This window comes from Suricata suricatta, chromosome 2, assembly GCF_006229205.1.
Source record: "Suricata suricatta isolate VVHF042 chromosome 2, meerkat_22Aug2017_6uvM2_HiC, whole genome shotgun sequence".
Classification (NCBI taxonomy): Eukaryota; Metazoa; Chordata; class Mammalia; order Carnivora; family Herpestidae; genus Suricata; species Suricata suricatta.
The window spans coordinates 92,827,280-92,842,912 of record NC_043701.1 but is presented as its reverse complement, the minus strand read 5'-3'; positions in this window follow the sequence as shown (position 1 = coordinate 92,842,912).

Genomic DNA, 15,633 nt, shown 5'->3' with positions numbered 1-15,633 from the left:
GACTTGGGTTTCCGAAGCGAAACACGCCCACGCGAGGCGCAAGGTGATGGTCTGGCGACCCTAGGCTGCCCGGGGCCGCGACCCAGGACGCCGCGGGAAGGACCCCGGCGGCCGCGGTGCCCGCCCTAGCTCGGGGAGCCGCGGCCGCTCAGGTGCGCGCCGCGCAGAGCCCGCGGGTCCACAGCTCCGCCACTTCTTTTTGAGAGAAGGGAGCGTTTGGGGGCGGTACCTGGAGCGTCCCCACAGACGCTTGCAGCTTAAAGAATCATTCAAGGGAATTTTAAAAGAAAACGCTACATTGGGGGAGGGGGTTAAAAACGAATGGAAAATGGGTAGAAACATGGTGATTGCTACTGGAAACACGATTTAGTTTGTGGCGTTTTAAGGCTGACCAGAGAGCATCATCTGCTCTAAGGCCAACCCTGAGGGAGGAGAGGCAGGGTTAGTAAGTCCGAGAATGGACGAGGTGATCCCCTTCAGTGGTTAGTATTTTTACTTTGGAGACCTTGGCATTTCGGTTTGTGGTGGTGGTGGTTGTTTTCTGGTGTAACTTAATCTATACTAGTATCACTTACACATATAGAATCCTTTATACAGAGTAGAACCCTGAAAGATGTTTTCAAAAATTATAATCCTACACATACTTATCTAATGCTAACATTTAATCTTTCAAAGAGGCTAATGTTGTGGTATATAATATGACTCTCAAATGAATTAAATAAAGCCAGTGTCTCTGCATGTACATTTCTGTTGTCCTCTAGGTCAGCTAAACCACTACTGGCTCATAGATTATACGATGTAAAAAACAAGAGACACTTAACCTAGTGCCCTCCTTTTCAGAGAAGAGAACAGGGATCCAGAGGAGTGATGTGATTTGGCCAAGGTCTCACAGTTAGTGGGTTTAGTTTAAATCCTAGTATTAAAACTGAACTGTCAATGCAAAAAGACCAGGATAACTCAGAGAAAGCAGTATGGTGTCTAATTTAAAATAGGTGGCTCAGTCAGTAGAGAGTCTGACTCTTGATTCCTACTGAGGTCATGATCCCAGGCTGGTGGGATGGAACCCCATCCTGGGGCTCTGGGCTGAGAGTGGGACTTGCTTAAGATTCCTCTCTCTCTCTCTCTCTCTCTCTCTCTCTCTCTCTCTCTCTCTCTCTCTGCCCCACTCCCCGACTTTCTCACTCTCTCATTCTCTCTAAAATAAAATTTTAAAGAAGTGAGACAATATTATTTTTAAAAAATAAAATAGCTCAGCATTTATAGTAGAACGAAGCCATGTTGTGGTTAGATTTAAGCCTTACTTTGCTCTAATGAGGAATTCATAGTACAGGGGTGGTCAACTAGCTTTCAGTAAAAAAGCCACAATCCTAAGGCTGCTAGTGCTAGCAGCTTGCTCAGCTTTCTGTCTACACTAGGGATTCTGTTCATCAGCAAGATGAATCCTGATAATGGGATCTCAGTGAAATGGGTTGTGTTGACTGTTGACTAAAATATTTTAGAGAAACTTCTTATTCACATACAGACTAGCCATAAGCAGGTTTAAACATTCAAAGGGTGACTTTGAACCCTTTACCTTCCAAGATAGAGTCCTGTCCGAAATGGTCTAGTGTCTGGACTTTCTTTTTTTTTTTTTTTTGGATGATGATGATTGTGTTTAGCCACTACTGACTCAAAGGAAAGCAATTATCCCTCTCTTGTCGCTTAAGAAGTGTTTGTTGAAACACACACACACACACACACACACACACACAATACCTTTTTGAAGCCCCCCAAAAAAGACAAATTGCTGGAATTTCACTAGATGTTTGTGTAATAAGGTATGTATGGCAGAAGTTGAACTAAAAATCATTTTTGCCATTTAGGGAGGTGGTACAGGGCATCGCTGACATTCACCATCTCTAATTATTTATTTCTACCATGTCTAAGGCATTTGACAAGGAGCTGAATTGCTCATCATTCTCTTAGATATTTCAATGATAACTTTAAGGCACTTGCTTGGTGCTACTGGAGATTCAAATATTTTAAGATAAAGTGTTGTAAGAAAGGTTATAGTTTCTTTTAGAAGTCCTGATGGGACTCCCACAGCTTTCTGTTCAAAGCTAGCATTTATGATGCAGCATTATAATTTTTTTCTTGTTTTAGTCTCTCCTCCACACAGAGGACAGATAACTTTATTCATGTTTTTGTAGTTTTTTAAGACTATTTTTAGAGTAGTTTTAGACTTACAGAGAAATCAAGAAGCTATATAGAGTTTCCATATATCACCCCACATACACATGTAATTTCCCATTATTAACATCTTACATTAGTATCGTACATTTATTACATATGGTGAATTAATATTGAGACATTATTAACTGTGGAGTCCATAGTTTTTCACATTTCCTTAGTTTTTACCTAATGTCCTTTTTCTTTTTTTTTTAATGTTTTATTTATTTTTGATACAGAGAGAGACAGAGCACGAGAGGGAGAGGGGCAGAGAGAGAAGGAGACACAGATCTGGAAGCAGGCTCCAGGCTCTGAGCCAGCTGTCAGCACAGAGCCTGACGTGGGGCTCGAAACCACGAACATGAGATTTGACCTGAGCCAAAGTCGGAGGCTTAACCGACTGAGCCACCCAGGCGCCCCCCCAATGTCCTTTGTCTATTTCAAGATGCCGTGTAAGGATTCCACATTGTATTTAGCAATCATGTTTTCTTAGGCTTTTCTTGGCTGTGATAGTTTCTCACACTTTTCCTTGTCTTTGATGACCATGACAGTTTAGAAGAGTAATGATGAGCTATATTGCAGGATGCCCCTCTAGTGGAATTTGTTCGATGTTTTTCTCATGTTGAAACTTGTAAGGAAGTCATGTTGAGGAAAGTCACTCAGGTAAAATGCCATTTTTAGCATATCATATCAAGGATACCTCTAGCAACATGATCTATCACTGCTGATGCTGACCCAGCTAAAATAGTCAGGTTTCTCTACCATAATTTTTTTTCACTTCCTGTACTGTATTTCTTAGAAGTCACTATGCTCAGTCCACACTTTAAAAGTAATTTAAGGGGAGTCTGGGTGGCTCATTTAGTTATGCATCTGACTTGAGTTCAGGTTATGATCTCATGGTTCGTGAGTTTGAACCACATCAGACTCTGTGCTGACAGCTCGGAGCCTGGAGCCTGCTTCAGATTCTCTATCTCCCTCTCTCTCTGCCCCTCCCCTGCTCTCACTGTCTCTCTCAAAAATAAATAAACATTGAAGCAATTTTTTAAAAATAAAAATAAAAATAGATAAAAGTAATTTAATAGGGGTTCCTGGGTGGGTCAGTTCATTAAGCATCTGACTTCAACTCAGGTCTTAATCTCCTGGTTTGTTCCAGCCCTGCATCTGGCTCCCTGCTGTCAGCATGGAACCCGCTTTGGATCCTCTGTTTCCCTCTCTATCTGCCCCTGCCCAACTTGTGCTCTCTCTCTCTCTCTCTCAAAAATAAATAAAATATTTAAAAATAAATAATAACAGTAACTTAACCTTTAATATTGTATGTAAACTACATATGTATGTATGTACATATGTATTTAATTTACATTATTCACTTGGAATTCTTATGCATTCATTTACACATTTTTCTCCAAGGATCAGCATAATGCCCTCAACATACTAGGATTTTATGGATTGAAAAAGTATATTTGAACAAAATTTTTTCCTCTAAGAAAACTGAGTAAACTTCTGCATATTAGCAGGAAAAGAAATGCCTCATGCTAAACCTCAAAAAATGTTTTAATGTGAGGCAAAGGAAGGAAGATAAATCAGGTGTTTGTAGGGATGGTGACAGCGGATGTTCATAGTTTCTTTACAGTACTGCATAAGTTTCATTATTGTTTGAAATGTTTGTGTCACCCCCTTGGGACCAAAACTTCCCATGTCACCATATCAGCTTAGCCACATGACTTACTTTGGCCAATGAAATGTTAGCAGAAGTGATGTGTGCCATTTCCAAGCAGAGTCTTTAACAGGTTTCCTGTGGTTACTTCATTCCTCTTTGCCTTCAGCCACGAGTTAATAATTTTCCAGATGAGGATAGCCCCTTCAGGAAATGAAGGCCACCTCCAAGTGAAGGAGGACATAAACACAAATAAAAAATGAACCGCTGACATTTGGTGATTTGTTGTTACCATACCTTTACCTAACTTACTCATTCTAATTGCAAATTCCCTTTGGGTTCCTAAAATTGGGTCCCCAAATACTGTTCTTGATTCAGTTCTCATCAGTGATCTCCTTTGGGGTACAGCCTTTTAGGACCTGTTTGTGTTTATTTATAACACAAATATGTTTTAAAATGGTTTTCTATCATGTTTAAAAATTAACATTGTTTTTTATGCATTAAAAATCCCATGCTTTTGTTATGACATTGTCAGCAAAATTAATTGAATACCCACTGTGTGCAGAACAGTATAGCAGCTACTATAAATTTTTTCTGTATGTTAATTTTTTTCTGTATGCCTTTTAATTTTGTGTGTGTGTATATATATATATATTTTTTTAAGTTTTGTTTGTCACTGTTCATCACAAGGTCACTCCTTAACCCCCATCACCTATTTAACCCATTACCCCACCACTTCCCTTCTAGCAAGCATCAGTTTGTTCTCTATAGTTAAGAGTCTGTTTCTTGGTTCTCTCTTTATTTTTTCCTTTGCTCGTTTATTTCCTAAATTGAACATATGAGTAAAATTAAATGGTATTTATCTTTCTCTGATTTATTTCACTTAGCATAATACCCTCTAGATCCATCCATAACATTGCAAATGGCAGGATCTTATTATTTTTGATGGCTAAGTAATATTCCACCACATATAAACCACATTTTCTTTATCCATTCATCAGTTGATGGACACTTAGGCTGTTTCCATAATTTGACTATTGTAGACAATGCTGCAATAAATATCAGGGTGCATGTAATCCCTGTGAATTAGTATTTTTGTATTCTTTGGGTAATTACCTAGTAGTGCAATTGCTGGATTGTAGAAAGTTCTATTTTTAACTTTTTGAGGAACTTCCATATTGTTTTCCAGAATGGCTGCACCAGTTTGCATTCTTACCAACAGTGCAAGAAGGTTCCTCTTTTCTCTACATCCTCACCAAAGGGTGATGCCATTTTAAAAAGTAAAGATATATATTTAAAGAGAAGGGATAAAGAAATTTAGCTAGAAGAACATGCCATCAGAGGTGTATTTTACCATGGAGCTAATAAAACTTAAGCTCCAGGGACTCTCATGTGTACAAGTGCCTTCTAAGGCCCTGTATTCATAATTTTGTATTATTTTACTTAAAAGGGCCCCAAATATATATATGCTTCATACCCCACCAAACCTGACTCTTTCCCTTTTTCCTACAATATATGAAAAGGTGAAACTTACAGGTAACACTCCCACAGTCGTGTATCTGACCTCCCAGGAAGAGTTTTATGCAAGGGGGTAGTGAGATTTAGGTTCCTCAGTCACATTTAAAACTAAATCTGCATATACATCTATAATAAGAAAGGAGGATATATTTAGTGTCAGGTACAGCCTAGAAACTACCCAATCTGCAAGGCCAATGTCTGTAAACACACCAAAGCACCTTCCCATCATGTGGCTTTCATTTTGTTTGTTACCCAAAAAAAAAAAAAAAATCATTGAGTACATTATTAGTCCTCTCTATAAAAGTTCTGGTTTTCACTGAGATCATTTTTTTCTTGGAAGTCATTTCATTTTAAAAATAATTTTTCTCATGGTTACTGATAATACTTCCTCAGGAGATTTAAGTGACTATTTCATTCTCAATTAATTTTGTCCATTTCTAGGTCTGCAACAATGGATATTCTATTGTTCATCATCTGTTCAGGAATTCCCCATTGAAGGGAGAGGTCTGTGCAGTAATAGAGGTTGTAATGTGACCCATTAAGGATTTCTTTCCCTTGCTAAATTTTGAATGGAATCTGGATGAATATACTTCCTCTATTTTTAATAATTCCTTTCTTATGCAAAAATGTGTGGGTCATAGTGAGGTTTAATCACAACCCATTGCTCATTTATGAAGTACTCTGAACTGCAATTAGTCAGATGCAAATGTGAAGTGCTGTTATCATGTGCACATTAGCAGACTGTCAAACCAAGTTTTTGAATTATGAAACAATCAAAGAAAAACCTTTGCTTTTTATGCTTTCACAGTGAGTTTCTTTTAAAAGAAGAGCTTTCATATCCATTTTTATAAGTATTTCATATTAAGGTATCTCAAATCTATAGCTAATCAGCTTACACTGAAAGAAAAAGATTTCAAATTCTAGATGTATGGTTTTTGGGATAAGCCTATATTCATATACATAAAACTGGTAGGTAAAGTCTTTATTAGAAAATAATTCTTTGGGGCACCTGATGGCTCAGTCAGTTAAGCACCTGACGTTGGCTCAGGTCATGAACTCACTGTTTGTGGGTTCAAGCCCTGCCTCGGGCTCTGTGCTGACAGCTCCGAGCCCGGAGCCTGATTCGGATTCTGTGTCTCCCTCTTTCTCTGCCCCTCCCCTGCTCATGTGCTCGCTCTCTCTCTCTCTCTCTCTCTCTCTCCCTCTCTCTCTTTCTCTCTCAAAAATAAATAAATGTTAAAAGAAAAAGAAAATAGTTCTTAACATATATAAGTTTTATGTCATTTAAGTTAGAGGAAGAACACAAATTAATGCTATTTGTGGGTTAATTTTCAGTATGCTTGAAGTAATTATTAAGGTATATTTCAGCTCTAATATAATGTTACCTTATGATGTGAGAGCATAAAGTTCATGTTGTCTTTTGAACTTAGGGTGTTCACCCATCTGCATAATGTTGTTTGCCATAAGAATAAACCTATACAAAGGATGCCTTTTTAAGGGAATCTATTTTCAGTCCCTCCAAGAATTAAGATTTGCTTTCAGGTGTGGAAAATATGAACAAACAGTGGCTTGAGCAAACAAAGTTTTATTTATTTATTTGTTAACACTGTAAGAAGTCTGAAGATAGGAACCTGCTGGTATTGGTTTGGTAACTCAAGAATAGAAAGGTAAGGCTTTGTGATTTGTCAGGGCCTTTTACTCTATTGCCACAAAATGTCTGTTGCAGTTCCAGCCAGCAAAAATTTCCAGAGGGTAATGAACGGGGGGAGATAGAACACATTTATCAAGAAAAACAGAGACTTTCCCAGCAGCCCTAAACAGTCTTCTACTTAGTTCTCACTGAACACAGCTTTGTCACATCATCAACTCTGTCAGCAAGAGAAGCTGGGATAACAAATTTTATTTTGTGTTTATTTATTTATTATGTATTTTTCCAGCCTTTACACTAGAGAAAGACAACGGAAAAAGAGTTTGAATAAGTGAAGGAATCAACCTATAATTTCCACCATATCCCCAAAGTTAAGTTTCAAAAATATTGACATTGGCTTTCCTAGAAAATTTTCATTATTCAATATTTTTCAAAAATAATGTGCTCTATGTGGCTTTTGATCTCAGGGTCATGAGTTTGAGCCCCACATGGGGCATAGAGCTTTAAAATAAATAAACAAATAAAATTTAAAGATGGTGCTTCATTACAGAACTTCATGAAATTTCATCTATTCACTATCCTGATTTTAGCAATCACATCTAACGCATGCAGCTCAATATTACGAATGAAGAAACTGAGATCCAGAAGTTTTAAGTAAATTGGCCTAAGACCACCATAGGTCTTAATAAGTCCAGATTAAGAGCCCTCTCTGATCTAATACATGTGTCCTTTTAGATCAGTGTCCTCCCCCAAGTGTAACTAACCGCTGCCTACTCTGCCTTTTCCGTTTAAGTACTAAGAAAGAGAGAGACTGAGAGAGGAAAAAAAAGAAAAGGAAAAGGAAATTACACCTACCATCCTCCTTTAATTTATTCTTTTCCTCTGAGCCAAAACTCCATACATGGTAACATAAATTGCAAAAAGTTTTCCAACACATTTGATATTACTTGGATTAGTATTTATTTTTCTTTTATTTTTTTATAGTTTATTTATTTTTGAGACAGAGAAAGACATGAGCGAGGGAGGAGCAGAGAGAGAGGGAGACACAGAATCTGAAGCAGGCTCCAGGCTCTGAGCTGTCAGCACAGAGCCCTATGCGGGATTCGAACCCACAAACTGTGAGATCATGATCTGAGCCGAAGTCAGACACTTAACTGACTGAGCCACCCAAGCACCCCTGGATTAGTATTTAAAGTCAGTTTTACATATAACCCTCTTTTTCTGGTTTCTCACCTTATATCTTTTGCTGTTAACTTTGAAGTTGCTATTTCAGAGCATTAAGAACATTAGAAAGCCCCTTCCTTCTTTAAAGACAATTGTAATTTCCTGCAAAGGAGTACCTTCTTTTTACAGTTCCTTATGGCTGCCTAAGAAGACAGGATACATCCATAAAATAGCCTTAAGAAAATTCAAATTTAGAAAAAGATTAATTTGGGTTATGATTATTAACAAAAAAATTATTTGTTTTACAACAGTTTTGATCATGGAAAGCTATAATCATGTACTATTAAGTAAAATTGGAACATGCAGGGGGAATTTTTCTTAAAACTTATGAAGTATTTAAAAAGCTTAATCTCTGCATTTTATTACATAATGAGCTCTTCTAGGGACTTCTAAATTTATAATTTTTATTTTCATGCAATTCAGGAACACATAGAAAGCATTAAGTAGATTAATTCCCATTATTGCCACTCTCTTTTTCTTTTAATAATTTGTGGTAATGTGGATCTACATTTGAAATATATAAGCCTTATTTCTTCTAAGAGAAAGAATAGGAATAAACAGTTTTTAATTTATCTGTCATCGGCAGAAAGTTCTTTAAAAACACTAATATTTTATAACTAGGTGTTCATAAATCACCGTGTTACTCAGAAAAGTATCAAGATAAACAGCAATGGTAGAACAGAGCAGAGGATAACAAAGACTTAAGGGTGGTAATGCTCGAAGATTGTCTTTGCCTGGCCAAATGATCTATGAGGCCATAGAACATATATTTTACTCTATAATAGGAAGATAAAGACCTCACATATGAAGACAGCAAACAAGTAATGATGTGACACTGAATTCTGATGGCATGAGGGATGTATAAGCTTGTACATTATGCCCAATCCACCAGATCTCAAAGGTTTATTTCATGCTCATGAAACTGATCCTTGCCCATTCAGCTACAAGTCTCTCTGATGTGTCTAAGTCCTCAACACATAGAGCACAGCTGTCTGGAAAGTACATTGTCTTGGCAGAAAGGGCAAAGCTATCACCATAGCTTTGTGGATGATATCAACATATCATGTGTATGCTCTAAAAACCTCCCCTTGAAAGTTGCATTCATCAGTTTCCCTCATGTTTAGCCAAGTCTAGCTTCAGTTCTGTGGGAAGTATAATCCTCTCACAGTGAGGAGCCTCAATAGGATTGATAATAATATAATAATAATAGTATTTGGAGCACCTGGGTGACTCAGTCAGTTAAGCCTCCAACTTCGGCTCAGGTCATGATCTCACAATTAGTGAGTTTGAGCTCCGCATCAGGCTCTGTGCTGAAAGCTCAGAGCTTGGAGCCTGCTTCGGATTCTGTTTCTCCCTCTTTGTCTATCCTTTTTCTGCTCACCCTCTGTTTCTCTCTCTTTTTCTCAAAAATAAATAAACATTAACAAGAAAAATTAAAATAATAATAATAATTTTTTTTAAATTTAGGATCATCTAAACACCAGACACTAGGCTAAGATGCTAGTACATAGATTATCCCTTTTCATTTTTATAACAACCCTACAATTTGGATACTAATAATTGTCATCTTTAATAAAAGGAAATTGAGAAAGAGTAAAGTTAAGTAATGCTAAAATCCCACAACTAGCAAGTAAACATAAAATCCCAAACTCAGACATAGGCAGTCTAACTCCAGGGTTCAGCTCCTAAACCAGCATGCTGAAGTAGTGTACAAAGTCTGATTCCACAGTTTATGGAATATGGAATACAGAAGACAAAAGATGCAATATTGAGAAATATGAGATAAACAAAGGAAGTTCATAAGATTTTAATGCTAAGTCAGCAAGTCTTGGTAATACAAATATTCAGTAAACTTGATTACTTGCAAAAGCTTTGCAATATCCATAACAGCATGGAAAGTGATATTCTTAGTGAGGCCAAGAAGACCAAGAAGGATAATGTGAGACAGACTATATTTATCAAAAAAGACCAAAGATCAAGACCAAGGGAACCTAAGAAATTAACCAAGATGTGGATCCCTGGCCTTTCGGACTAGTGAGCTACCTAGAGTAGTGCTTAGGCGGTCCCTTCCGTTATCCTATATGTATCACTCCGGGATGAGGTAAGAGGAATAGGCAGGAGTGTATAGTATTAAAGTCTAAATTTACACAATCACGTGAAAGACATGCAGAATGAATACGCTTAATTTTCAGATACATAACTTTCACCCTTTTGTTCACGGCATCAGTTCTTTCACTATGTCCCACATCCACCAAAATAAGAAAAAATCTGATATTTATTATATTCTAGAGCAAATTAATTTCCATTAATTTGCTCACTGGGGGGAAGATAAGGTCACTGCTGTTACTATAGATTTGCTTCTGGACACTAAATGTGGACAAATGAGTATGTAATGCTGTTAGTTATGTACCTTTCCAGTTTATTGGTACCATTCTTTCTCTACTAACTAACCTAACTCAACTCATTCCTCTCTCTCTTGCTCCAGCAGCTTCACTTTCTTCTCCCTTTTCTTTCTCTAGTTCTTGAATATAAAGTTGTCCACAAGCTGGGGCACCTGGGTGGCTCAGTCAGTTTAGCATCTAACTCTTGATTTCAGCTCAGGTCACGATCTTGCAGTTTATGAGATCAAGTCCTGCATCAGGCTCTGTGCTTGGGATTCTCTCTCTCTCCATCTCTCTCTGCCCCTTCCCCCAAAAATAAATAAACATTTTAATAATAAAAAATGCCCACATGTATTTGCATGTGCACGTAGATCCTAATTATCACAAAATGTTGTGTATTTCTTTCTTTCCTATTATTCCTGGCTTCTAATTCTGGCTCTCTGTTACACTAAAAAGGGGGAAATTGTGGGGTTTTTTTAATTAAGAATTAAATTAGGTTCAGAATATAAGCCATATTCATTGGTAAAGTACTTACCTTGAATAGACATAGACAATTGAATGGATAAATAAACACAATATTTATTGACACATTATTAAATGTGTCAATTCATTTGGCGTTCCAACCTTAACTATTCACTTACTTACACTCTGCTCTGTATCATCTGTGCTTCTGCGTAATCGGTAATCAGTAGCTAAGTTTTACAGAGTCACATTTTCACTTTAATTTCAACGTAATTTCAGATTCAAAGTAATCGGATCACATTTTCATTTTACAGGGAATATTTCATCCATTCCCTCCAGATCTCCTGTCTTCTCTGTCTGGCTCTCTGCCCAGAAGACAGGCCTCTGCAGACTATACCACTGGGGCTTCCTTGCCTGTGGGCTCCTGGTTGGGTTTTGCCAGTGGAAGGCATGGAGAAAGAAGTTACACTGGTATTTAGCCCCATCACTCCAGCTCTGCCTGCTGGGCCGTAGTGTGGCAATGAGCACGTTCTTCCTCAGCCTGCATCTCCTGCAAATACAGCTCTCACAGGGGTCTCCTCAGAAGCTCACACCCCTCAACACCTCAAGCTGAGGGACATTAAGAGCTTGCTACCATTGCTGCATTGTAGATACTTCTCTGTTACTTGATGACTCCTCTAAACTGTCCACACCTGTATATAGAGTGACTCAAACTCTTCTTACCCCTTTGATTGTGCCATCTGTGTTTCTGTTTAGATTATAATAGAGGCTAAAAACCACCTATCCTAAGAATAAGGTTTTAAGCCAGTCAGCCAGAAAATGCTCTGATTGCAGCTACCATATAGTTCCATCACCATCACAAGACTAAGACTGAATAATTCTTTTAAGGCACAACAGGAGCTCACCAAAGTCTAGAATTTCAATGTTTTCTGAGAATCTGGGATTTTCCTATCCAATGTGATTCAAGGTATGTAGGCCATACCTTCCTCCAAGCTTTAGCTTCACGTGTGTGTATGTATGTGTGTATATATGTATATGTGTTTCAACTTAAGATGCACATGTATGTCTTCAATGGATATATCTAACACAACAATTATAGTATTGACATGACATGTGGCAAGTTGCATTGAAGGGGATCATGTAAAGTATATGAATTATGAGCCAAAAATAAATCTGTTTTTGAAGTAGTTGTCTCAGAAAAGCATTCTGGTGTGTTTTTAGGGGCCACAATTAAAGAAAGGAAGATTCCTGTTAGTCTTCAAAAGAAGGTGTTCAGTACTCCCAGCAGGCAAATTTAGAATAGATAGTCTAACACTAAAATGAGGTGTTAGGAAACTGGAAGAATAAGAAGCTTCAGATTTGAGGCTAACCATTGTATGTAAATAAAAGGGAAAATTCCCATTTGGTTATTTCATTAATGTGATGGTTTGTGTTAAAACCACCAAACACTGGAAACAAGGAAGTTTGTTGGGGGGAAAAAAGTCAAATAAAAAAAAATCATCTTTAAAAAATTGCAAAATCATCAGCAAAATACAGCTGACTCAATGGATGTGCATTAGTCCCCTAATGCAGTAAAGAAAAGTTTAAACTATTTCTGTTGATTTGGAACTGCATATTTCCTTATTACTTCTCCAGACTTGATATTTATTTGTATTTTTATGTGGCTTTTTAAAATGTTTATTTATTTATTGAGAGAGAGAGAGAGAGAAAGAGACAGAGACAGAGAGAGAGAGAGAGAGAGAGAGAGAGAGAGAGAGAGAGAGAATCCCAAGTAGGCTCCATACTGTCAGCACAGAGCCTGACATGGAGAGATCATGACCAGAGCTGAAACCAAGAGTTAGACACTTAACCAACTGAGCCACCGAGGTATTTGTATTTGTATTTTCTAAAGATAATGTCAGCAGTATATCTCTTCAGGATGCTTTTATCTTTATACCTTAAAGAAGTGGACTTTCTCTAATGAATCCAGAGTAATGTAAATCCCCTGCCCCATCAACAACCTGTGTCTCTTCAAAAAGAGACTTTGATCTTTTTTTCTTGAACAAAAGTTTTCTAGTATCAGTTGAAAGCCTTGGAAAAATAGAACTCAGCAACTATTTTTTACATGGATTACTCATCTCATACAGTTGCATGCTTCAGTGCTTTAAGAAAGCTTTTTAGATTTGTAATATACAGTAGCCCACCCCTAATCTGTGGTTCAACTTTCCATGGTTTCTGTTACCCACAGTCAGCCTTGGGTTCAGAAGCAGATGACTCTCCTTCTGACGTATCACCACTGTCATGATTCCTACATCATCAGTCACTTCATTTCATCTCATCATGTAGACATTTTACCTTACATCCTCATATGGAGAAGAGTGAGTGCAGTAAGATATGAGAGAGAGATCACATTCACATAGCTTTTATTACAGTATATTATTAAAAGTGTTCTATTTTATTATTAGTATTGTTAATCTTTTACCATGTCTAACTTACAGATTAATCTTTTTTAAATTTTTTAATGTCTTTTATTTATTTTTAAGAGACAGAGAGACAGTGCAAGCAGAAGAGGGTCAGAGAGAGAGGGAGTCACAGAATCTTAAAGCAGGCTCCAGGCTCTGAGCTGTCAGCACAGAGCCTGACTCGGGGCTCGAACCCACAAACCGTGAGATCATGACCTGAGCCAAAGTCCGACGCTTAACCGACTGAGTCACCCAGGCACCCCCAGCTTAATCTTTATCATAGGTATGTATGTATGGGATCTTTATCATAGGTATGTATGTATGGGAAAAAACCATGTCTATAGAGTTCAGTATTATCCATGGTTTCAGGCATCCACTGAGGATCCTAGAATGTATCCTCTGCAGATAAGAAGGACTACAATGTTTCTTAAATATGTATCATTTCTCCCCACTGCCTTGTGCATTACTCAGACTTATCCATTAAACACTAAAGAACAAAGTGCTATTTTTCCTAACTCTTTGGCTTACTAGTAAGAAAGGCATATATTGTCATCTTTAAATATGAAATGCATCTATGATTTTTAAAATGTTGTTTTATGGCCCGACAAAGACTGAGGTAAAAAAAAAATAGGACACAAAAGACATAAATTAATGTTAAGAAAAAGCTTACTGGGGAAAATATTCCTTCCTGCTTGCTTTTCGCACTTAGAAGTTTTGAAAAGATGTAGACTTTCCCAGAAATGATGGGGAATTTCAGAAGAACTAATAGGATATATTCACAAATCCTTATATTGAAATGCTATTTTAATATATTTTATTTGGAATTATTAAGAAATCCTCTTTCCTCATATTTCAATATGATTTAACCTCAATGGTAGGCAAATATTTATGCTACAACAAATTCCTTTGGTGACTAATTCCTGTATTTCAAACAATGACTTTTCTACAATTTTATTTAAACTTAAGGTCTGTGAAGAAAAAGTTTAACTGTTTTAGAGCACTCCATTTGGAATTTGGAATTAAATATAATGGACCAAACAGGAATTTGTCTTGGGTTCTTCTAAAACCCCATTAAAATGAAAATAATAATTTTTTAAAGAATAAATCCATAAAAACCGAAAGAATGAGAAGGGAGACAACAAGAGCACAATTGGAGAAGTTGCAAAACAAAACAGGTAAATTATAACTGATTTAGAAGCTAAGAGAAACCTTAAACTAAAGGTAAGTCAACTCATAACTCAAGAATTGGAAATAAAACGTACCATGGAATTGGCCAGTAGATACAGTATTGGAAATACAGAGTTAAATGATACTGGCTCTGAAAAGTTTTCAGAAAGAGTTTGCCCTTAGGAGATAATTTAATTGTGAACCACTGGATGCCTGGGGAAACTGAAGAGACATATCGGTCACATTGCTAGACCTCACTGTTGACACCTGAAGTGCCAGTGCCCTGTCCAGCTGATGCTCAGACTTTAAGAATTGGATTAATACTCCCTGGAATGGACTGAGGAAAATGATCCTAGAACTCTTGTAGGTTGAGGGTAGGATTTCCCTAAAAAAGAAGGAAGAGTATACTGTGTATGTTTGAAAAAAAGATGTGCTTATTGCATTGTGTGAGGGGCAGGAGAGTGGAGAGCATAGGGAGATGGGGAGTGAGACAAGAATTTCAGACTAAGGAATATAATAAATATGCAGGGTGTATGCATGAGGGACCCCCAATAATGGGTTTCAGTGCTACTCTCTCTTGCACTATGTCAGTCATACTTAGTTGGGACAGCTTTCAGTTGCCTGCAGTGCTTTAATAATTCTGATATATACTTGTAGCCTGGTGTGGGTAATTTATAGGGAATAGAAACAGGACAGTGAAGGAAATGTTGCCTGTTGCACAGAGTCCTCTAGAAGGGCACCTGCTGGAACAGAACAGTATCTCAGTTCTAGGTAAAGAGTCAACCTCAAAGTTTATGGTGACCAAGAGGAGCACATGATGAGAAAGAGCAGCTGGGGGTAGACAGTGTGAGAAAAACTCCCTCAGGCTCAAATATTCTGGAAGGAGGTGACAATGAGGGAGTATTACAGCTGGTTTCCCCAGAAAGCATA